We start from the raw sequence: 11,091 nt of genomic DNA, 5'->3' as shown, positions 1-11,091 counted from the left end.
AGAGTGGTCGAGTATTGCGTGCCACGATATATTGCGGCCTAGTTCTTTAAGCTTCCTACCTGGAGGCTTGTTTTCTCTCAGTGGTCGATTGTGGTCCTTCGACTCTCGTTCTCTCAGGTTTTCCCAGTCTTTTCACCCCATACTTCCTCGTTTAAAATCTTAACTAAAAAAAACCAAAAAACATTTCCTTCTTTGTTCTTTTCGTTCGTTCGTTCTTCGACCACGTGTTTCACCCCCATTTCACCCCCATTTTCACGCCATTCCCCTGATTTGTTTTGCCCTGTTTTTTTTGCTGACATCTTTTGCCCTGTTCACGTGACTCGTGGTTGTCCCTCTAGGCTCCCTCTCCCTGTTGGTATTTTTGTGAATATTAGATTGTTCTTCTTCACCGTTCTGTTTAAATATGTTTAAACTTTCCCCTGCAGTGTTTTATTCAGTATTACAACACGCTGTTTTTCTTCCTAATTAAAAGGCTCTTTTCAATTTCCTCTCCAACTCATTCCACTTCCAAAAAAAATTCAATCTCTTATAATTCTAAATCACATTCATTCCACCCCTCCTCTATCGTTCTTAAACGGATCGCTAACTTGAAAATCACAATAAACCCAATTTGTTATAAATGTTCGTCTTTCATTAATCATCCACTTTCTAAACTACCCCCTTGCCCCTCCCCTCCAAATCACCCCCTTGCACCTCCCCTCCTAAACTCCCCCCTTGCCCCTCCCCTCCTAAACTCCCCCATAACCGCTCCCCTTCAAAACTCCCCCCCAACCCCTCCCCTTCAAATCTCCCCCCCCCCTACCATCCCTCTCCAATTCTCCCCCCTCCCACCTCCTTCTCAAAGCTACCTCCTCCTGACTTCATCTCCCTTCTATCTCATACCTCCACCTCCCCCAACCTTCTACTTTCCTCTGCCACCCCTCAAAGAACCCCTCACTGTGCCTCATCCCATCACCATCAAACCTTTCGTCCTCACCCTTTCCTTCCTTGTAATTCTTCTGTAATCTCTGACACACTATCAACTGCTCTCCCTACCTCCCCATCTCATCCTCCATCTGACCCTACCCCTCCACTCCCCTGTCCTGCACCCGATGCTCCCCATCTCCCCTCATTAACGATATGGACCTCAAACATCCAGGGCCTTCGCTCAAACCTGATTGATCTCTCCATTCAGGTTGCTTCTGACAATCCAGACTTGATCTGCTTAACAGAAACTTTCCTCCTTCAAGATGTTTCTGATTCCTTAATATCTCTTCCTGGTTACGCCCTCCTCCGGTATGATAGACCTGAGCCTCGTCCTGGTGGTGGGGTTGCTATCTTTATCAAAAACTCTCTTCCTCACTCTCCTTGCACTGCCCTCTCTCCACCCCACCCCCAGGAGTACCTCTGGCTATGGCTTCATCTCCGCTCCCACCTTTTGTCCATATGTGTTCTGTACCATCCTCCAAACAGTGATGACTCCATTTACATGTCGCTGTCTGACAACATGGACCAACTTCTATCAACTCATCCAAACTCTCTCTTCCTCATATGTGGCGACTTCATCTGTCATCATGCCAGCTGGCTGGGTGTGGGTTCCGCTTTCTCACCAGCCATGGCACCTCAGCAAAGGACTTCTGTGACTCATTGGGACTGTCATAATCTGTCAATTTCCCGACCCGGGTCTCAGTCAATGGAGTATCTTCTCTTCTAGACTTGGTTATGACCAACTTCCCTGAAAATGTCTGCTGCTCTTCTTCTGCTCCAATCGGTTCTTCTGATCATGTGCTTGTTAAAGTGGACATCTCTCTGGCCATTCTCAAAGAGCATCCTCAGCGCCGAGGAGTCTGGCATTTCACTCAGGCCGACTGGCACGGGCTGCAAGCAGCCATCAATCATCTGGACTGGTCTCCCATCTCTACTACCTCTGACATAAATTCTTCCTGGGAATTCTTCCAAAGCAAACTGCTCTCTCTCATGCACAGATTTATCCCATCCCGTCTTCAGTTGTCTTACCCTTCCTCCCGTCCATGGTACACTGAATCTTGAGGTGAGGCAGTTGCACTGAAACAACTTGCCTTTGCCTCTTGGAAGGCAAATCCAACTGAAGGCAATCTCAGTTCCTTCCACCAACCTCGGAACAAGTGTGTGTCCACCCTCAGGAGTGACAGGAAGCACTATCTCTCCACACTCAAGAATGAACTCTCAAACCTGTCTCCTTCCTCCAAATCCTGGTGGCGTCTGGTCAAATCCGTTTCTGGTGTTTGTTCCCCCTCCATCCCCTCCCTCACCTCAAATGGCTACACAGTTGACACCGCACGTGACAAAGCCGAATGCCTCCACTCTGTTTGCCTCAAAATCCTGTGTCCCAAACCCATCTCTCTCTGTTCCCACCTTACCCAGTCAAACCCAACTGCTCCTGGACTCTGTGTCCTTCTCTCCTGACAAGGTGGAGAAGTTTTTGTCAAACCTCGACTCTGATTCTGCAACTGGACCAGACGGCGTCAGCCCAGGGGTCCTAAAATCCTGCTCTGCCGCTCTATCTCGCCCTCTCTCTGTTATTTTCACCCTCTCTTTTTCTCAAGGTCATCTGCCAGCATCTTGAAAATCAGCTAACATTACCGCTTTACACAAAAAAAGGTGCAAAACAGATCCTAGCAACTACAGACCAATCAGCCTGCTCCCAATTATCAGCAAAGTCATGGAATCCATCATTGTTTCGGATATCAAATCCTTCCTCTTCTCCAATGGCTTGATCTCCGATCATCAATTTGGATTCAGACCAGGTCATTCTACTCTCGACATGTTGCTTCTGCTGTCTCAACAATGGATGGAGGTCCTCAATGCCAAACAGGAAATTAGAGCTGTCTCCCTCAGACATATCACGTGCCTTCGATATGGTCTGGCACCCAGCTCTGGCACCCAGCTCACCAAACTCTCCTCCTATGGTATCCATGGAAATCTCCACGCTTGGCTTGCGGACTTCCTCTCTGGTCATAGTCAACGTGTGGCCCTGAATGGCTTTCTCTCATTGCCCCTTCCTGTTCTGCCTGGAGTTCCCCAAGGTAGTGTTCTGGGCCCTGTGCTTTTTCTGGTCTTCATCAACGATCTCTCCAACTCTCTGGGAAATCCTCTCTAGCTCTTTGCTGATGACTGCACTCTCTGCCGCTCCATTCCTCATCCCTCAGATTGGCAGCCCGCAGCCTCCTCACTCTCTGCAGACCTGGACAAAAGCACAGACTGGTCAAACAAGTGGAACATGTCTTTCAATCCTGACAAATCTCACACTCTTACTGTGTCTCTCCGAAAAGACCGACTGGAAAACCCTCCCATCTACTTTCTCAACAATCCTCTCCAAGAATTTCTGTCGCTCAAGCTTTTGGGTCTCACTATCTGCCATGATCTTTCTTGGGAAAACCACATTTCCAAGCTGGCTTCCAAAGCCAGTCGCCGACTGGGCATCCTCCATCATGCGAAGTCCTTCCTTGGCACACCTGAGCTCACCACATACAAGGCTTTCATCCGCAGCTCAATGGAATACTGTTCCCCCCTCTGGGCTGGTGCTCCTGCCTCACACCTCGCTCGGCTTCACGCTGTTGAAGCCAAAGCTTTCAAAATCATTGGAATCTCCTGCGATGAAGCTAACTCCGAGGGCCTTTCACTCACTCACCGCAGGCAGGTTGGTGGTCTTTCTGTCGTCTACCGACTCCTCTCCGGCCTTGCTTCCCCAGCTCTCTCTGTGCTCTGTCCCCCAAATATTGCTCCAGGTCGCACAATATCTGCCAGCAACCCTCTTATGGTTAAACTGCCAAAATCAAGGCTCTCTGCTCACCTTCACTCTGTCATTCCCCTTTTCTCCTGCCTCTGGAACAAACTCCCCCACTCCCTTCAATCCCACTCCTCCCTCCAGGACTTTAAAACAGCTGTTCACCACCATCTCTTGTCTTCTCCCATCCAAAACCTTGATCTTTTCTACCCCCGCTAATTCATCCCAGATACACTTTTTCGAAATTCAAACTTCTTTCCTGAAAGTCCTTGCAGTGTCGATATGTTTTATACCTCTCCCACCTCCCCCCAAGCCCTCCCCCTCCCACAGTTCTCCCGATGTCCCTGCTCTCAAATGTCGTGTTTGTGTCCTTCCCCCTCTCTCCAATCTTGTCCATCGCTCCCCTTATTTTGTGTTTTATGTGTCGGGTTGTGTCGGTTTGACTTTTTGTCTCTTTCACGAGCCTCGATCTTGTATACAAAAAAAAACAAAAAAAAAACGAGGGAGAAAAGATCATGGTTGTGGATTGGGGATGATCTGAGATGGTGGTGAGCAGCTGTCTTGAAGATTTGGAGGGAAGAATGAAATTGAAGAGAATGTGGAAGATGGTCCCACAGGCAGGAAAAAGAGGAACATATGAGAGTAGATGAACAGTGATCCTGGATTTTGGGAGTTACACTAAAAGAAGGTTGCACCCTGCAAAATAAGGAGCACGGATCATGAGCTCTCAAGTCACTCAAGTTCAGACTGAACTTCTTTGAGAGGATTGCTAAGAAAGTAGATATAAGGGTTTGCCATAAGGTCCTTCCGGAGAGAGTGAGAGCGTGAGGTTTAACCGGATTAAAATATATGTTCCAGGTGATTGACCAGTTTGTGATGTTGTCAAGGTCTGAAGAGAGGGAAGAGACTGCAGCCTGTCTCTATCTGAAGGATGAGGGGTGTCACGGCAGAGGGTAGAATCATCAGCGAAGAGATAAAGAAGATTTTCCAGAGATTCAGTGAGCCAGGATAGCCTGGAGGTATGCACACTCCCTCTGAGCTGTCTAGCCTGGGTTCTAATTTTAGCCCATCTAAAAAAATGTCATATTGGTGTTTTTCGCACCAATGGCGAGGTATCAATGTGTATGCTGTCCCTCGGACGGACATTAAGCTGGGTATCTCAACTGCCAGCATTAGTTGGTGGATCCCAAAGATTCCACGGTGTCTTTCCCAAAGAGCAGGCGAGCCATCCCCGGCATCCTGAACACATTCAAATTTCTGGCCCTGACTACCGCTGAGAAGGCAAACCACCTCGTGTAATCCTTGCTGCTTTGGCAGTTTAGGAACCTGGAACCTGCGTTTGGTCAGAACACCAGAATGAAGAATGCACACGAGACCTTTGTTCTCACATGTCACCAAAACTGGTTAGTTTACACTGCTAAGAATCCATTACAATGAAATGTCTTTACAATTAATGATCTTTTGGATGAAAAACTATTCACAAGATAATTGTAAAGAAAAAAAAAAAATCAATTTCATTATGCAATTTTTGAAGGATTTTTTAAATCAAATTTGTTTTGTTATTATCTTACTATAATTCACTAAATGTTGCCCGGTGTTGGCTTAGCGGTTAGGGTGCCGGCTTGGGATCCTAGGATCCTGGGTTCGAATCCCGGTCGATTGCTGAATTAACGCCAGGGGGGTTGACTCAGCCTGTCATCCTTCCGAGGTCGGCAAATTGAGTACCAGCTTGCTGGGATGAATGATCACGGTGTGTACCCCGATTTAGAATAGGTACACCGTATCCCTGCGCATCCTAAGAGCGTGACCAAGGGTTGGCGTCAGGAAGGGCATCCGACCATAAAAACATTGCTTCAAACAGGGAACCATGATTGTCATGGGGCCCGCAAGGCTAACCCCTGCTCTAGCGGGGAAAATGGCCTTAAAACGATCATTCATTCATTCATTCAATTCACGAAATGTCCGTCCGTCTGTCCGTCCATCTGTCTGTCCGTTCGAAGGTACCGCAAAAATGGCTGAACTGATCGCAACGATATTTTGGGTGGGTAATCCTGGGATCTAAAATAGGCTATATTGTTTTTCCAATTTCAGCTTTGGCCTCCAACAATTTCAGGTTTGGACTCCCGCATAACGTTATTTTCCTGGATGCCGCACAAATGGCTGCATCGTTCGCTGCACCGATCGGACCCGGTGACCTCGGACAAAGACCTTTTGTAAGGACATGGGTTGAATCCCTGCTTGAGAGAATGCCAACCCCCTCCCCGCCATCACAGCCGTCTCTCCAACTCACAATCCCACAAGATATGTGGAAAGGACGACCCAAAACCAATTATCTTCTTTTTGATTCGTATATAAACATCATTAAAAGTAAATAATGACCTCGGCCAAAGTTCAAACGACATGAGTTTATTCTCTACATGAGAGAATTCCACATAGCTATTTGGGCAGTGTATAAGCTAACAGATCGCTGTCTCCATCGATCTTGCCAAGGCCATAACACTATCGGCTCAAAATCCTTTTAGCTGTTGACTTGGTAGTTTTTACAATGAAGGAAACATTAACAATGTTGTTAAAAGTTTATTTTGTGATTAATTGGTGATTGGGGTTATGTTGTTTGGAATGAAAAAGATATCGAGTTCAAGTAAATGACGACATGCCGTGATGGTTTCTATTTTCTGAACGTGAACTTCGCGGATCACCACATGCAGACTCGCCACGGACCCATGATCGATGTTTCTATACGTGAACGTACCCGTATGTTTGCGAACGGGTACGTTTTTCATGGACGTCTTTCACGAACTTGCTGTCCATGTCTGATGTGTGACTGAGGGTGCTACAGGAATGTGGAATTTATTGGTTTCATGCTTTAGCATTCACCGTATCTGCATTGCCTGTTTGCTTCTGGCCTCCCACCCGTGCGTATCAGGTAGACAAATGGCTTCCTCACTAGTTTGATGAAATTAATCTCAAGGTTTATTAATTTTAAAATGGGTCGGTCTCAGGAAATGGGTCGGTCTCTGCAAGACGTTGGTCCTCTATGTTACTAACTTTTCATTTTAAAGGAGGTCGATCTCCTGGGTAAAATTTTAAAGGGGGTAAAATTAGTTACATTAACTTTAAAAGGGGTCAGTCTCCTGTATGTTACAACAATTTGTCTATTTTTTACATTCGTGCAATACTTAAAGAGAGACTTGCAGGTAGAGACTTGCAGGTAGTTTGTTTGGAAATCGACTATTCCTGTGCAGACAAAAAGCATACCAATTACTTTTCGAATTCTCATCATCTTAAGCTCAGTTCCATAATTTAAACGTAAGAATATAATGCTTAAAATAGGGATGATAATAAGTTCAAAGTACAAGATCTCAAATGATATGTCATCCTTGATAATTTAATGACATCGTTGCACAATTACAGCTGGAATGAATTCTCATAAAATAGAAATTGGTCATAAAATTGAGAGGCTTTCAAATATCATTTTCAAATCCTTTGACATAGATAAATAAATTAAATAGTCAATGAAACTTTAATCCGAGTCGAACTAACGTCTCAAATTCGAGCTGGAGTAATAGGGGTCATAAAAATAAGAAGGCTGTTAAATAATGTGATTGAAAAATTGGCAGCTGTCATTTAAAATACGTGAAGCATTCTCAGCATCAGTTATTTCGAAATCGTCATAAAGCTTATGCAAGATGGAGAGAAGCAAGACGTTATCATTATGGTTATATACTTGGTTTTGCAAATAATTAAATAGCAACAGCTCACCTAGAAACTATAAATATTCTCTTTTACATTTCACATTGCAAGTTATAACTGATTTTATGGCTGGATTTAGCGAGGGAACTGCTTTCGATCTGCTTGTTTATTCTCACCTTGTCCTTGTTTAACTCAATGTTGTTTCTCGGATCCAACAAGGTCTCAAAAGATCAAGCATATTACATGTTAATTTTCACAGAGGAGTTTTCAAATAATTCCACAGTACATGAAAATAACTGGAAGCTGCCATTGCTCTCTTGGCTGAAAGAGCAAGTTTGGCCTCCCTTACCTTCCTTTCGCTTTGCTCTTCGAAATGTTTTGTCTGTCACTTTAGAAGTAATTCGTTTTACTCCTTCTTTTCCTTGACCTGTTTTTCACAATTCCTTTGCTTTGGTGAAGCTCTCTTTCTTGACAAGTTTTTTTTGATAACTGCTTTTTAAATTCCTCCCTTGCCCCTTCACCTCCTCCAGACCCCCCCAAGAGCTTTTTTTTTCTCTACAAGATTGTTGCTCATGGAAGAATGAGGTTATGGAGGGCATGAACTGACGGGAGGAAACGGAGCAACTCTTGGACGCAATAGGCAAGCGAATGAATGAATAGGAAAAGGGAGAGAGGAAGGGAAGAGACGCTGCGACCTATACAAGTGAGTGGATTGGGTTAGGCAGGGTTAATCGGGTAATAAAGATTGTGGGTAAGGAAGAGGGAATGACATGAGATGGAGGTGCAGTGCAGATGACCTCTGGATGATATGAGTTGCAGTGAGCCTACATTTTGGAGTTGTAACCAGGAGGGTGTTACTGAAAGAACATGTACATCCTGGAGTTGTTTGGGAGGGTCAGAGGTGCAAGAGTGCAGAACAAGCGGTAAAAAAAAACAAAGGTCACAGACCGGCTTGTGATGTGAGCGAAACAGACCTTGTGCTTCAGCGTCATCATGGAAGATTCCAATTTATTGAGAGCTTTAGATTGCAAATTATCCAGGAGAGACAGATGTGATGCTGAAGTGTCAGCCTATAGGGCAGAGCAGTGCTTTATTGAGCTACAGACAAAGATCTTATATACTGTGAGTTCAGATTTTTTTTTTTTGGAGCTCACCTGAAACATAGTTCCGGGGAGCTTATGGTCCGTCCTTCAGTCCATCAGGCGTTAGTCCTTCAGTATGTAAACACTTGCAACTTCTTCTCCTAAACTCCTGATGGAATTTTGACCAAACTTGGCTAAAATGATATTTGGTCTGTTGCAACTCAAGTTTGTTCACGGCATTAATTCAGGGTCTATGGAGGTATACGGGGGGGGGGGGGGGGAGGGGGGCCAAAGTGGGCCCAGGTTTGACCACCCCAGAAATAGGTATTTGCTTTCTTCTCTGAAACTACACACACAATTTCGATGAAACTTGATCACAACCTTCATCACCCGTGATGTACCAAAGTTTGTTTGTGGCATTAAAAAAATCTGGCCCTGGGGGGTTGATGGTGGAGGGGAAGGGGGTCGTAGGATTGCCCCCCAAAGTTAGTATTTTCTTTCTTCTCAGAAACTACACATACAATTCCAATGAAACTTAACAACGATCCGTTCATCACCTGCAATGTACCAAAGTTTGTTCACAGCATGAAAAACAATTGAGATTTAAGTGGTGTGTGGAGGATTTGACCTCTAAAATAGGTATTTGCTTTCTTCTCCAAAACTACACATAACATTTTGATGAAACTTGATCAGAATCTTCATCACCTGTGATATACCAAAGTTTGTCCACAGCATTAGAAAGATTGGGGTCTTCGGGGGTCTACAGGAGGGGCAGAGGGTGGGGGGGGGGGGGGGAAGTTTCCCCCCAAAATAGGTATATTTTGTTTGTTTGCTTAAAGTCGTAAGATTATGGTAGTACGATTCTACATGCTGCCCTGTCTCCTAGCAACCATTGAAATTGGTATAAAATACCGTGATACTCTTTAAAATACCTTTATTTGGTGTAGTATCTGGTTTTGTTCTACCAGGTGAGCGCCCAGGGGTATTGGCCCTATTTTTGTTCAGGAAAGACATGAAATGATGGAGGATGCCTTATCTGTGATAGGCTTTGGAGGTCAGCTTTGCTACATAGTTAGCCCAGAAAAGGTAATGACCGATGGTGATGGCTCGAGGTTCAAGAAACCGAACCTTTCCCATGGCTGACCAAGGAAATAAATGGTTTGTTGATCATGATTTGTTTAATGACCTTTCTGGAGTGACAGAATGTAACTGAGATTTTACAGGATTGAAGGACATGTTCCATTTATCAGACCAGGATCAATTTGATTCCAGATCAGCAGCGAAAGACGCAGCTGCAGTTTGCCTTGCAGTGGGAAGGGGAACTGTATGACGCAATGTGGAGTCGTCTGCAAAAAGGAAGAGGGTTTTCCAGAGCATCTGACAGGTCAGTTATGTAGTTAAGGAACAAGACTGGAGCCAAGACATCACATTGGAGCACTCTGGCCTACACAGTTAGTTGATAGCAACACGTTGACTCAGCATGTGGAGGAAGTCAGAAAGGCAGGTGCATAGTTGGCCTTGTATGCCGCCAGCAGTGAGCAGAATAGAAAGCTGGACAGTGTCAAATGCCTGAAATATGTCCATGGAGAAATTATATTATATTCTTTGACATTTAGGGCCTTCAACCATCGCTGAGAGAGGAGCAGCAGCATGTCCAGAGTTGAATGATTGTGATGAAATTCAAACTGATGGTCAGAGATCAGGCTGTTTGAAAACAGGAAAGACTCGACATCAGCAGCAATAATGGATTCCATGACATTGCTTATAATTGGAAGTAATCTCACTGGTCTGTCGTTGATAAGATCAGTTTTTTGCACCCTCGTGTGTTCTGGAGTGATGTTTACCGACTTACAGGAAGACAGGAGGGCAGCCATATGAGAAGGATTGACTGATAAATGTAGACAGATGAGAAACAAGAGCAGCAGCACGTCAGATTTGAGAGCATGAACACTGTTTAATATTTTCATGAAATTAGAAAGCTGACAAACTACCAGTCCTGCTCCAACGGTTGCACCTGCCTGAAGCCTTCCACAACATTGTGCAAAAAAGTGAATACAACACTTTAATAATCAATTCTGGCACACAGGTAATTAATGATCCAGGTTAGGATTGTGGATATAATGGCTTACCATAAGTGGAGAGAAATGCAAATGAATCTGTAGAACAAATTTGTAAAAAAATAAATAAACGGATGACAAGGAAAGGAATAGAAAGAGAAGATTTAAATAATTATGTGACAAATTATGGAGATGAAGTAGTAGGTATGAGATGAATTGAAATTAAACAGATAAATCTCAGCATGTGTATATATGTAGGCCAACCCAAAACATCACCAACTCGTTAAAGCAGATTAACAGCTCAAAGTAAAGCATGACCTGAGACTAGCGGAAGAAAATAATTATGAGCAGACAGACAGAGACAATGAAAAATTGGGATTAGAAAGTAGAAGAAAAGAAAGACATAGGAAAAGAAAATTCCCGCAGTTCATCTCCACTCTTTTCTTCACATCGGGGTTCTCCGTTTGCCTGTCAGAACGCCTGCACGTTTGCGAGTTTGGGCCTAGGCTGGCTT

The sequence above is a fragment of the Myxine glutinosa genome, chromosome 1 (assembly GCF_964187855.1).
Source record: "Myxine glutinosa chromosome 1, kmMyxGlut1.1, whole genome shotgun sequence".
Lineage (NCBI taxonomy): Eukaryota > Metazoa > Chordata > Myxini > Myxiniformes > Myxinidae > Myxine > Myxine glutinosa.
The sequence above is the reverse complement of the archived record's forward strand: the minus strand, read 5'-3'. Positions refer to the sequence as shown.